The 13,368-nt window shown below is 36.0% G+C and overlaps 1 long non-coding RNA gene across 1 annotated transcript in view; it reads left to right on the forward strand.

The window, feature by feature from the left end:
• Positions 1–1,302: 1,302 nt before the first annotated feature.
• The window catches only part of LOC132687690 (uncharacterized), a 21,877-nt gene continuing 9,811 nt past the window's right edge, over positions 1,303–13,368 (forward strand). Inside the window, exons 1-2 of the long non-coding RNA XR_009614225.2 lie at positions 1,303–1,403; positions 7,462–7,634. This is a non-coding gene — a long non-coding RNA (uncharacterized LOC132687690). The remainder of the gene's footprint in view (positions 1,404–7,461; positions 7,635–13,368) is intronic.

Raw genomic sequence — 13,368 nt, forward strand, 5'->3', positions numbered from 1 at the left:
TGGTATGTCATCTAAGAACCAAGGACACCAATGTCCTGGGGAAGGAAAATGTCCTGACTCAAAGAAGAGAGCAAATTCATCCTTCACCCACTTTTTTGTTCTATTCATGCCCTCAACCTATTAGTTGATGTCCCCACCTGCATTGGTGAGGCTGACCTCCTTTACTCAGGCTACAGATTTAAACATAAATTCGTCTCTTCTGGAAACACACTCGCTGACACACCCAGAAAACTGTCTCACCAGCTATAGGGGCATCCTCAGCCCAGTCAAGTTGACACCTAAAATTAACCATCACTTTTATCCTCTAGATACTAATTCTTTATCAGATATATGGTATAAAATATTTTCTCCCACTCGTAGCTTGTCTTTACAGTCTCTAAATAGTCTTTCCTAGAGTAAAATTTTGTTGTTTTGACAAATGTTTTGATATCATAAGACTGCTATGATAAATCACCATAACTTTGGTGGCTTAAAACAACAGAAATGTATTCTCCCACATTTCTACAGGTCCAGGATTCAAAATCAAGATGTACAGAGCTGTACACCCTGTGAAGGCTGTACAAGAGACTCTCTCACATCTTCCAGCTTCTGGTGGTTCCAGGGGCTGGCCTTTGCTTGTAGCTCATAACCTCAATCTTGGCCTCTGTCTTCATACGGTCTTCTTTCTTTCTCCCCGTATGCCTCTTTTAAGGACACTTAACATTGGACGTAAGACCCACCTATACAAACCTAGGATGATCTTCACTTGATTCAATATCTTTAACCTAATTAAATCTGCAAATATGTACATGTATGTATGTGTGTATTTTTTTTTTCCAAATAAGATCACAGTTACAAGTTCAGGGAGGTGAGCATATGTTCTGGGGGGAACACCACTCAACTAAATACAGTGAAGTCCAATTTATCAAATTTGCATTTGATTCTTTTTTGTAACTTCTATTTATTTTTGGAAATTTTCTGTTTTTCATTTGTTTAAGAGAATTGTAATTTTTATTCAAGGTTCTGTTTGTTTGATGGCTGCCAAAAATCCTGTTCAGAAAATCCTATAATATGATTTATCTCAGTGCTGGAATCAAACTTATCTCATTCTTCTTATTTGATTTTTTTTATGCACCCTAGACATTTTGGGTATTATGTTAGGAGACCCTAGGTCTTATTTAAATCTTTTATTTTAGCAAACGCTCACCCTGATTAGCTTTAGCACATAGGTCTGGCCTATATTTGTGAGCTGTGGATCCAATGGCAGTTTAATTTTCGAAGCCTTTATGGTATTTTTGTGTGTGTTTTGTTTCCCTAGTGATGCTGGGCACACCCACTTCTGATGTTGCTGCCTGAGGCACAGAAAACAGTTCCCCCTGGATTCTGGGTGTCTCACAGCCAAGTAGAAGACTCTCAAGCCTGAGGTAATAAAGAGGCTTCCCTGGTTGGGCAAAAGCTTCCTGGTTGGACACTTTTTGTACTGGTGCCCCTTGTTCATGATCCACATGTGCAATAATGTCTCTAGGCAGGTAAGGGGAGTTTTAGGTTCCTGGGACAGAAAGACCCAACAGTATCCCAAGTCCTGGCAGCCTGTTGTGGCTAAGTTGTTATATCTTCTGCTCTGTCACCTCAGTATCTCTCTTGGGGGAATCTCAGGCATGGGGGGGGGGGGGTGGGGAGGGAGAAGGAGAACACTTCCTCTCATCACTTACTGTTGCCAAGATCTACTGATCAATCCCTCCTATAGTCAACAGCAGGTGACTATCAGGCTCAACTATCATCAGAAAGATACATATTTGACCTAGGGGAGAGATGTGCCTATCCGTGCTGCCTTCAGCTACTAAACTGGAGATGGGAATTGCTAGGTCTGGGTTTCCTGCTTTGGTTGGATGGGGGTGTGTAAAACACCCTATTGCTGTGTTGCTGCTCCAGGTCTGACTCCTCCAACAAGTGTTTCTTCTTACCAGCTTCCACAGGCCTTCATCAGTTGCCTCTTGTGTTGGAGGATTTACAGTTGTGCTTAACAGGAGTAGGGAGAAACTGGTCTTCCTCATCATGTCTGGACTTAACAAGTCCCAGTTATATTTCAGAGCAATGAAAACTAGGAAACATCAATTTTATTTACATTTATTCCATTTTTAGAGTTTCACTTATTTCTGTCTTGCAGAATTTCCCTCTGTTTAAAGAACTTTCTTCAATATTTCCTAAGATTATACTACTGAAAGGAAATTCTCACAGTTTTTATCTGAAATTTTAAAATTTTTGTCTTTTTTTCACTAGATATTTTCACTGGGTATAGCATTCACAGTTGACAGGGATTTTTTTTTCTTTTGTCACTCTAAAGCAGTCACTATTGTCCTACAGATTGCATGGTTTCAGAAGGAGTCTAATTCTCACCATTGTACCTCTTTATATAATAGGATTGTTTTCTTTATCTGCCTCTTTGGTTTCATTTTTATCACATTGAAGATGACATGTTTCAGTGTTTGTTTTTGTTTTGTTTTTTTCTTTTTTTGTCTGTTATTACTATTTTTGGAAAAATCTCAGCTATTATTACCTCAAATATTTCTTCTGGTCTTTTTTCTCCTTGAGATTCCAGTTCCTTATATGTTAGTCTACCTGATATTATTCCACAGCTCTTCTCCCAAAAGTCTAGAACCTCTATTCTTCCACCTTTTTATTTTTCATTTTTATCTTATATTTATATTTGGATAATTTTTGCTGACCTGTCTTCCGAGTCACTTATTATTTCATTGGCTATGTGAGGTCTACTGATGAGCCCAGCAAAGACAGTTTTCACCTGTGTTACTTTTTATTTGTACCCAGTTTATCTTGCACATTGTCTGCCTTTTTGGTTTAGGCCCTTAACATATTTAATATAGTTATTTTAAATTTTCTGTCAAATATTTTCAACATATGTGTCACAGGAGTGAGTTCCAATGGTTACTTTACCTTTTTGGAGTTTTGTTTTTCCTGGACTTTTCTCATGTCTCCTAACTTTTGTTGAAAGAAAGACAGGCATTTTATGTAGAACAGTAGAGGCTAAGGTAAATCATCTTTATGCATGGTAATTAGTAGTTCTTTATCTCTGCTATGATTTCAGTTTTGGGTCCTCTGTTAATTTAACTGGAAACTGGGTTTGCCTGTTGTTACTAGAGACAACTTAAGTGTATTGCAGGTTACAAATCTTTCCACTGATACCTCCTTTTTATGGTATAAATTTGCATGCCAGAGGCTGTTTTCTTAAAGTCTGTTCACCTTTTTGTTTTGTTTTGCTTTTGTTTGTTTACTTTTTCATTGCACCTGAAAAGGAATAGGTCTCTTGAAGCTCTCTTCATTGTATTCCACAGTTATTCTATCCAATTCATATTATTCTGGAAGTAGAGATCAGTGCAGAGAACTATTCTCTGATGTTCTGACTTAGCCTCATCTTATGCAGGCACTGTGCCCAAGGACCTCATGAGTTGGGGCCCTTGCAATTACCCCTGCCTCTTCTCCATTTGTAATGGGGGTTTGGCACTTATCCATGTCCCTGCCCAGGGACAAGAATTTTTCTCTCTCTTTTTCTCTTCCCTCAGCATCCAGGAGTTACCTAGTCCCCTGAGAGAACAATATTCATTTCTCTTTTACCTGGACACCAAGACTTGTTCAATAGAGAAGAAATATAAAATTCATCAAGCCAAATTTCAGTAGTTTAAGCTACTCCCCTGCTGTGGTTTCTGAGAATCCTCTCCAATTTTCCCTGTGAATGCCTGATCAGATTCACAGAGAAAAAGATACATAGTAAGAGGTGTGAACATTCCCCAAATCTGTAATCTCCAATGGATTTACACTTTCCTATAAACCACACCTGGCCTTTAATAATAATATGTGGCATTTCAGCTGAATTCTTACTGGCTTACTTGACATCCAGCAGCACCTGCTCAATGTAAGGAGGTACTCCTATCACTTCTCTCCTCTCACATGCCTGGCTGTCCCAGATCTGGGGTTAATTGGATGCCATGAGAATTCAGTTCTCTGCTCTGTTCCAAAAACTCATTAATTTGCAGTACATCTAGCCTTTTCCTTTTTTATATGGGTGAGAACAATGGTCTTTTCATCAAAGTTTTCTGAGCTAAGAATCAAAAGCTTTCCGTTTTTATTTTATACAGGTATTTACTTAATAACATAATGGACTTTAGTGAACCACTCAACCCAAAACCAGCTCATTACAAACAACACTTCTCTAATAATGTGCTTTTCCCTATCACATGTCTGTCTCTTTTCAGATGAAAACACTATTTAAATTATATGTCTTTACCACTTTGTGACCCTCTCATTTTTAGTTTTAACACACACACATATATTTCAAATATATCTCTGATTTAACAGAATTTTGCTCTTGTTAATTATTTTCATTATTCTACTTAAGCAAACACTGGTTCCCTGGCTATTCATCTAAGATGGCTTGCTTCTATCTATGTTTTTAAAACTTCTACTCTACTCTCCATCATTAAAAATGGTTTCAGGTATAAATGTAAAGAGACAGTTACCTTCAAAGGAGGTCATTTAACCAATTTTCTGGTACACTGGTTGGGATATATGGATTATTTCACCTTGATGAGTCTCAAGTATTCAATTTCTTGGACTAGAACAAATTCAGAATATCATCAAGAATTTTTCCTATTCTATTTAATCAAAATAAATAGTAATGATTAACCAAAAAACACATTCCAAAACAAGCTGCAAAAAGCTACAACAAAATTTGATGTTATTCACACTTGAAAATTGAATCTGTAAGAATGTAACTTTGACATCTGCTTTTTTAAAACCCTAAACAAGAAGATTTGTATGCATTTAAGTGTGATTCTTATAATACAGCTACATACTTTAGTAATGTATAAATAAGTTGCTTCTGAAGATATTTTTCTCATAGTTACATGAAAGCAAATATAATTTTTTGAAATAATTTTGCCTTTGGAAAATTTGGACAGAGTTTTACATTCAAGTTTACATACACACACATTCACAAACACACACACAATTTATTCTACCAGAAAGGTTTCAGTTCCAGTAAGTGCTCAATATTAAATCCTAAACAACATCAGAGAATTCTTATGTTCTCCTTTCTCTATGAGCTCTTAGACCAAGATGGCTTTTACAGACAGTGTTGCTGTTCTAGTATACAAAGAAAGGTTCAAGTAGCATTTGATCTAGTTGAAGTATTTTAAAGTTAGAGACTGTCATTCCACAAAGCTTGGTACTGCAAGTATTTGAAAACCATTTAAGTTATTTCTTAGATGACCTCCTATTTTTGAAATTCCAATACATCATCTATTGCATATTAAATATAAGCATACCACATATAAATGCAGAGAAAATTAGTAGAACCATGTGAAATGTATAAATGACTGGTGCTGTCAGTTTTTATACTGTGCTATAATATTTTTATATACTGTATTATATAAATATACACATAAATATATATATACATATATGTATACACACACATATATACATATATATATACAGTCTAAAAAAACACCACTTAGATTTTATTCTGAATCGTACACAATGTTACCTTTAAGCACTCACTTTCTCTAATGTTTAGTTAAATAAAATAAAGCCCAAATAAATAAAATTGGCAAGGCATAAGGCACTCACTCTTTAGCAAACACTAGGTAATGCCAATGTAACCTAAATCTGTGATTTGCAATAAGGGAGTGGTTGACATTCCAAGCACGTGCTAATGTGTAACAAAATTAGACTGGAAATATATTAACATTGGAGAAGTGTCAAATCTCTGAAATAAATTCACTCCAACTTGGTGGAACCTGCAACTCCAGCAGGGAAAAAGGAGCTCCTCCTGTGCTGTATTATGCCTAACAAAATAAAGAAGGTTCCTTTAGTAAACCGTGAGTTCTTAGAAATCAGAAAGCAAGCTATGCTGGCAAAATAATTGCATTCCTCTCCTGGCCATTGTGGAGATGGCAAAATACTGATGAAACAGAGGTGGCAAAACAGACATCACTGGATGATTTTGCATGTTTCTGAAAAAGGATGATTGGTTCAGAATTGGTGAATATTTATGAACCTTAGTTTCTCATCATCGCTTTAGAGGTACTTTCTGCAAAGATTTACCTAAATATTACAAAAATCACAGTCATTTGTATGAACAAAAAGCTTCCTCAGGAGAAACCACAGGGATGTTTAGGTTGGGGAAGCAAGCCATTAACCTTACCTACCGTCAACTTTCAAATGGTTGACAAAATCATGGAGTGGAGATATGTTTAATTAGATGAATATCTTTGATGACAGGTTCCAACTATTATTTTAAAATATCCTACAATATATGCACCCATTTGAATATTTTAATAAATGGAAACAAATTAACAAAATGACATTCTCATCCCCAAAACAACCCCTGCCTATTAATTTCTAATCCAATTAGTCATGAGTTCCTATTGGTATACAAAACTGACCTCTACTTCTCATACTGTCATGGCCTTTAGTTACCAAAAATCTCAGTAATTTCCACAAGAATCAATGCCAACATTCTTTCATTACATAAGTTACACCGACAGCATAGAAAGACATGTCCTAATACACACACACACACACACACACACACACACACAATTTGTTCAAATTGTGGTTGAAAATATAAAAATATTAAAACATCCACTGTACTCACAGCAAAGCCCAAAATAATTTGCATGTAAAGACAGTTTAGGTTTTGGTACATCTTACATTCTAGGAACCTCACCGCTTCTTAATTGTAATTTCTGTTTTAGTCTAAGTGATTTATTTTCATTTCTCTCTCTCTCTCTCTCTCTCTCTCTATATATATATATATATATATATATATGTATGTATATATACACACACACACATATACATATATACTATTTCTCACATTTTTGTTTTGCTTCTTCTGCCTTAAACAATCCATATTTCTTCTTTCTCACAATTCTTTACTAAATTCTGTGATAAACATTGGGGAGTGTGTTTTGGACTTTGTGTCCTCAGGGAACATTATTTATTATAAACATTATTTATTACAATCTCCTCACTTGTCTGATTATTCTACTAGACCATGAGGAACTACAATTCTTGGTGATTAGTACAGTGCCTGGCACAAAACAGCCAATGCATCAATGTTTGCTAAAAGCAATAATTTGGAAAATATCTCAGCTTTGATTCCCACAGTTTATAAGAAGAGAAGATCTGGAATCAGACTCTCCAGATCCAGTCCCCCGCTCTGTTACTTATTAGCTGTGCAGCTTTAAGAAAGTTACATAACTTCTTTAAGTCTCAATTGCCTAATCTATGAAATGGAGTCCTAAGAAATTCTAACTTGCCTAGTGGCTAAGAGAATTTATGGGGATCAGAGTTAATAAAGTGCCACTTGGTAGTATTATCATTTGTTTTCAAGAAGGATAAATAATAGCAGGGAATATATATTCTAACATGAATGACAATTTCTTTTTAATTATCTGAAAGGTAAACTGGACATAGAAATCACATATGTGAGGTACATTTTATGAAGAAAACTGAAAATAAGCTCATCTATCAGCCATTCAAATCTGGAAGCCTAACTGTCATATATTCAAGAATGAAAGGCAACTCCTTCTATTTTTGAAAGCCACTAATGAATAAACTCGCTCTCTACAAAGGTAATTTTAAGTATTATCTACTTCCTTTTTTTAATTTATTTATTTTGAGAGAAAGAGCAAGAAAGGGAAATAGAATCCCAAGCAGGCTCCACAATGTTAGTGCAGGGTCCCACATGGGTCTGGAACTCATGAACCGTGAGATCATGACATGAGCTAAAAGTCAAGAGTCAGACGTTCAACCAACTGAGCCACCCAGGCACCCCAGTATCATCTATTTCTTAAAATTTCCCCCTCACATTATAATATATACCACACACATGCACACACACCACATTATCCAGTAGTTTGCACAGTGCTATAGAAATAATTGATTCTCAACATTAACACATTGGTAAATTTCTCTCTTCGTTTTCAAATGGCTTTCGAGCTTAATTCAGTGGAGAAAAAGACTGACCAACTACTAAGTGATCATGGTAGAGTCTTCCTCATTACTTTAAATGAACTTGACCCACCCACACAAAGGCACTGCTTGAAGAGAACTAAAAACCAGTAATAAAAATGAAGCTGCTAAATCTGTATTTAAAAAAAATTAACATTTGTTTATTTTTGAGAGACAGAATGTGAGCAGGGGAGAGGCAGAACAAGAAGGAGACACAGAATCCAAAGCAGGCTCCAGGCTCTTAGCTGTCAGCACAGAGCCCAATGCAGGGCTTGACCCCACAAACTGTGACATCATGACCTGAGCCATAGTCAAATGCCCAACCAACTGAGCCACCCAGGCACCCCTGCTAAATCTGTATTTTATTTGACTTTTATCAAGGATTTCCTGAACCCAACAGACTCCTGTATTCATTCTCCTGCTTATACTGACAAGACAGTTTCTTCCTACTCTCTTCAACAAGTCATAGAAATGATTTGGGTCAGACCTGCTCTCTCTTTGTGACACTAGCACCACTTCCAATACTTGAGGTACTCAGTTGAGTACCAATTTACTCATTTATTCATCAAGGAGTGTAGAATAAATTACCAAGAAATTACTGCAACCATGAGTTTTTTTTTTTTTTTTTTTTTGCATTGAGAATGTCATTTCCCACAAGTCTCCTTGCTACAATTTTTTGCTGTCTGCAATTCACTGTTGCTCATAATATAGCAAGAACCAACTTTCAAAATTTGTAATTCCAGTTATGTCACATCTCATTTAAAATATTTCAGTGCCTGCATCACTCAGAATCAAATGCAAACTCTTAAGCTGACATAGAAATCCCCCTTTTGTTTTCAACTCTGGCTTGCTCTTCTCTTTTATTACCCTTCTTCACAGAATGTTGTTTTTTGTTTTTGTTTTTTTTTTCACCTAGCTAATGTCTTCACAAATGTTGTCACTAAATGCAATCATCACTTCTAGCAAAATTTCTAGAGCCTTAAAATTTCATTCAACTGCCCCTCTTTGAAGCTCCAAAATATCACAAATCATATTATAATTATAATTTTACTTAATGTCTCCAACATTCAATTTGAGTTTCTTAAGGGCAGAGATTACATATCCATATTTCATATCTAGTTCTGAGTACTGCATACTGCAAGTAATGAGTGATCAATGTTTGTATAACAATTTAGTTTTTACAAAATATTCATATAGATATTAATTAACTATTGTCTAATAGATAATTGTCTAATAAATATTTTCTAGTAAATAATAAATATTGTCTAATAAATATTGCCTAATAAACAATTAACTTTATTGTCTAATAAAGACAATTTCAGGGGGTGTAGTATAATAGATGTTTCTCCTTCCAGTTTTCACCAAAAAAAAGAAAAAAAGAAAAAAGAAAGACCTGTAACTTGCTCTTGAATTTCTGGACTTAAAATTTGATAAAATTTCTATTCAATTTTATCATATAAAATCAATCCAAGGCTGAGTTCCCCTAATAAATAATTTCCATTCCAGTGTCATGGCTTTGACAGGTAAGTTACTTCAGACAAGCATCCATTATTCAAATATTAATTCAAATACATAATGTATATGCAAAGAATCAGAAAAAGAGTCACCAAAGATATACAGATCTGTTCAAAGTCCTATATATGGGCACAGCAGTATCTCAGTTACTTATATCAAGTAGTTTCCAATTGAAAATTGCGTTCTGCTGCTTGAATAAGTTAAATGTATTTTATAGTGACTTGTGATGTGCATCGCTAATATTAATCTGCCACTCTACTTACTTTTTCACTTTTTACATTTTGTTTTGATCAGAACATTTTCTATCAAAGCTCAGTCTTTATGCTGATTTTAAACTCCCTCATACATTACAGCAGGCACTGTAATAAAAGGTCACCACCTACCCTAGTAATTTAATCAGTATTTTATACTAAGTGAAGGAAACACATTCTTCAAAGATCCCACAGGCATGTCCTCTTGTTTCCTTTACATTTTCATATTCACTACTGACCTCGACTTTGCATTCTTAAAGTCTATTAACCCTAGACAATAAGCAGTGAAACACTGTTTCTATGGGGACTTTTAGACAGCTAGTCCACAGACTGAACTAAATTATCTGGACATTTTCTTCATCTCTGAAATAAGTTGCTTTTAACAGATTAACTCCAAGGGTCTTTCCAGCTCTAATATTACGCTATGTTGAGGTGGGGCATAGATTTTCATATTGAGAAATAAATACTTAGGACTTAACTATTTTATAGTTAAACCATAAAGTTGGGCATGGCAGACAAAGTGTAACAGCCCTATTTTCAGGCTATATTCATAGAGATAAAGTATGAAGAAAAAAAGGTTAGCCTCCTCTATAGAGTTTTATGGTCAGTGCTGGTTTTCATACTTCAAATGATACCACCACTCCCTGCTTCTGCTTCAAGTTGATTTTCATCATGAAGAGAGGAGTGGGAAGTGGTCTTCTACCAGATGCCAAATAAATTTTACCAAAATCAAATGCTTATTCAGTTCCCTGATTCTCATCTGGATTCCAAATTCTTTGTCCTGTAGTTTGTATGACAACAATGGATTTGATGCCCTAAATGCATCAATTTTCTTCAGCATGATACTGGTTTGCCATGTATCAATTTGGGCCTCTGTTTCACGTTTGGAGCATGCATTTTCTCTTCATTTCTCACATTTTTTCTTTCAGTTTTAGTCAATCTACAGTCTTTCCTATGCCAGATTATACAGGTATTTTTTCATTTCAACCCATGCTGTTCAGTGCTCCATGTTCATGAGGGGCATCTTTTCTCTTGATGGTAGTTTCTTCCAAGACATTGCCAATTTCAAGTTTCTCATCTATTGCATCAGTTTCTCTTCATGTATTTAACTCCTGGAGTTTCTGCTCACTCTGCTTCATTTGATATGTTAGCGTCACAATCATTACTTTTCAACCTCTCTGGGTTCTAACCAAGGAAAAAAGTAGCATCCATAGGGTAACTATAGGGAAAGAAGGATACCAAGGTGTTGCTTTTATTGAATGAGATACAGTAATTGCCAAAGTAAAGGATCTTGAGTAAGACAGATTGCAGAAAAATTATTTTACATTACTTTTATAGTATTTATTTACTGCTACATATTTCAGCCAGCTTCCTGTAGTACAAAAGGTTTTACTTCTAGAAGTGTCCTTAGTTCAGAGAAAATGAAACAGAGAGAAAGCCAGTTAGTGCATTCCTAACATAGTATGCCTTTCCCTCTTAAAGATGTCTAATGAGGGCCACCTGGGTGGCTCAGTTGGTTGAGACTCTGACTCTCGATTTTAGCTCAGGTCATGATCCCAGAGGCATGGGATCAACCCTGGCATCAGGCTCAGTGCTGAGCATGGAATCTGCTTAAGATTCTCTCTCTTTCAGGGCGCCTGGGTGGCTCAGTTAAATGTCCAACACTTGATTGCAGCTCACGTCATGATCTCATGGTTTGTGAGATCGAGCCCCCTCACTGGGCTCTGTGCTGACACTGCGGAGCCTGCTTGGGATTTCTCTCACCTTCTCTCTCTGCCCCTCCACTGCACATGCGCTCTCGCTCATTCTCTCTTTCTAACTAAATAAATAGTTTAAAAAAGATTTGGGGCACCTGGGTGGCTCAGTCAGTTAAGTGTCCGACTTCAGCTCAGGTCATGATCTCGTGGTCAGGGAGCTCAAGCCCCGTGTTGGACTTTGTGCTGACAGCTCAGAGCGTGGAGTCTACTTCAGATTCTGTGTTTCCCTCTCTCTCTGTTCCTCCCCCACTCATGCTCTATCTCTGTCTCTCAAAAGTAAATAAAAATGTTAAAAAAATTTTAAAAAAAGATTCTCTCTCTCTCTGCCCCTCTTTCCCTCTCCCTCCATCTCTCTTTCTCTCTCTCTCTCTCACACACACACACACACACACACACACACGTGATTGTGTGTATAATTTTATATTTAAATTTAGATTAATTTTAAAAAATTTTAATTTTTATAATCTTATTTTTTTTTAATTTTAAATAATTTTAACATTTTAATTTTAAATCAATTAAAAAAGATGTCCAATGAAAGCCAGTTTTACTAAACTTTAGATAGGTTTCTTTGTGACTATAGGCCTTCTTTTTCTTAAAACATTTAACATGTTTTCTCTCCCTCTTTGAGATGCAGATTTTCTCCCAGACTCCTGCCTGTTTTCCAGGCATTTCCAGGAATGTCTTCCTCAAGAATCTGAGAATCACCCCTTTGAAATGTAATTATCAAGAATGATAGAACCCCTATCTTTCAGTCTCTGTAAGAGGATAGGTAGGAGTCTAACTTTGATAAGCTTCAATTAGCAAACACAGACGTCATAATCACACTGATCACTTTCCTCCTTAATGTCCTAGAATACTTTCCCACTAGCTCAGTCCAGTGCATAAAAATTTTCCTGCCTTTTATTTCAATGGAGATTAGTTCAATCTCTCTCCAATATTGCAATGCCCTTTATCCCTATGTAACGGTCCAGTACAATTTCTCTTTGACAGTATTAACCCTTCTTTGGGAAGAAGCCAATAAATGAATGGAAGGGAAAAACTGGAAGGATTCAATAAATTTCCACTCTAACCCCTATGGGAGAAAGGAAGAACACATAAATGTTTATAAAAGCAGTAGAAACAGAATGATCTTTCATCCCCTCCACTCTCAACAGCTCTGTTCATACTTTATTTTCCTTGAGTAGAATACAATGAATGCCCTGACATACATGAACAAGAGCATGGTGAGAGAACTAAAAACCATGACTTCTATAAATTGTTGAAACTTTTATTGGGGCCGGGGAGGAGATTCACCAGGGTGCATGCTTGCAAACATCAAATATTTAAAGGGTTTGGAAAGGGGAAAGTTATAGGGAAAAGGGATTCAGACTTCTTTTACTTGGTCTCAGAAAACAGTGCCAAGACTAATGTATACAAGTTAAAATGAAAAATGTTTCAGTTCATTATAAAAAGAACTTTCCAAAACCTTGAAATATTCTAAGATGGGATACACTCAGCAAACCTGGAAGGTGGTGAGTACACTGTCAAGAGATATAAGACACAGTGGTTTTAGGAAGTCTAGATTGAAATACTGAAGAGAAATTTCAAAGACCACAGGGATGCGTGGGAAACCAAAGGTGTAAATTTTCTTCTAGCTTTGAAAACATCCCTCTTTTTAAATTGAAAACATAGGGAATTTTTCAATTTAAAATATGGAGAATAAACTCATGTGAGGTTGACAAGAAGAACACAGTATTAGGGTGCCCAGCTGACTCAGTTAGCAGAGCACACAACTCTTGATCTCAGGATTGTAAGTTGGATCCCCATGCTGGGTGTAGAGATTGCTTAAAATT

The sequence above is a fragment of the Panthera onca genome, chromosome A3 (assembly GCF_046562875.1).
Source record: "Panthera onca isolate mPanOnc1 chromosome A3, mPanOnc1 haplotype 2, whole genome shotgun sequence".
Taxonomy (NCBI): domain Eukaryota; kingdom Metazoa; phylum Chordata; class Mammalia; order Carnivora; family Felidae; genus Panthera; species Panthera onca.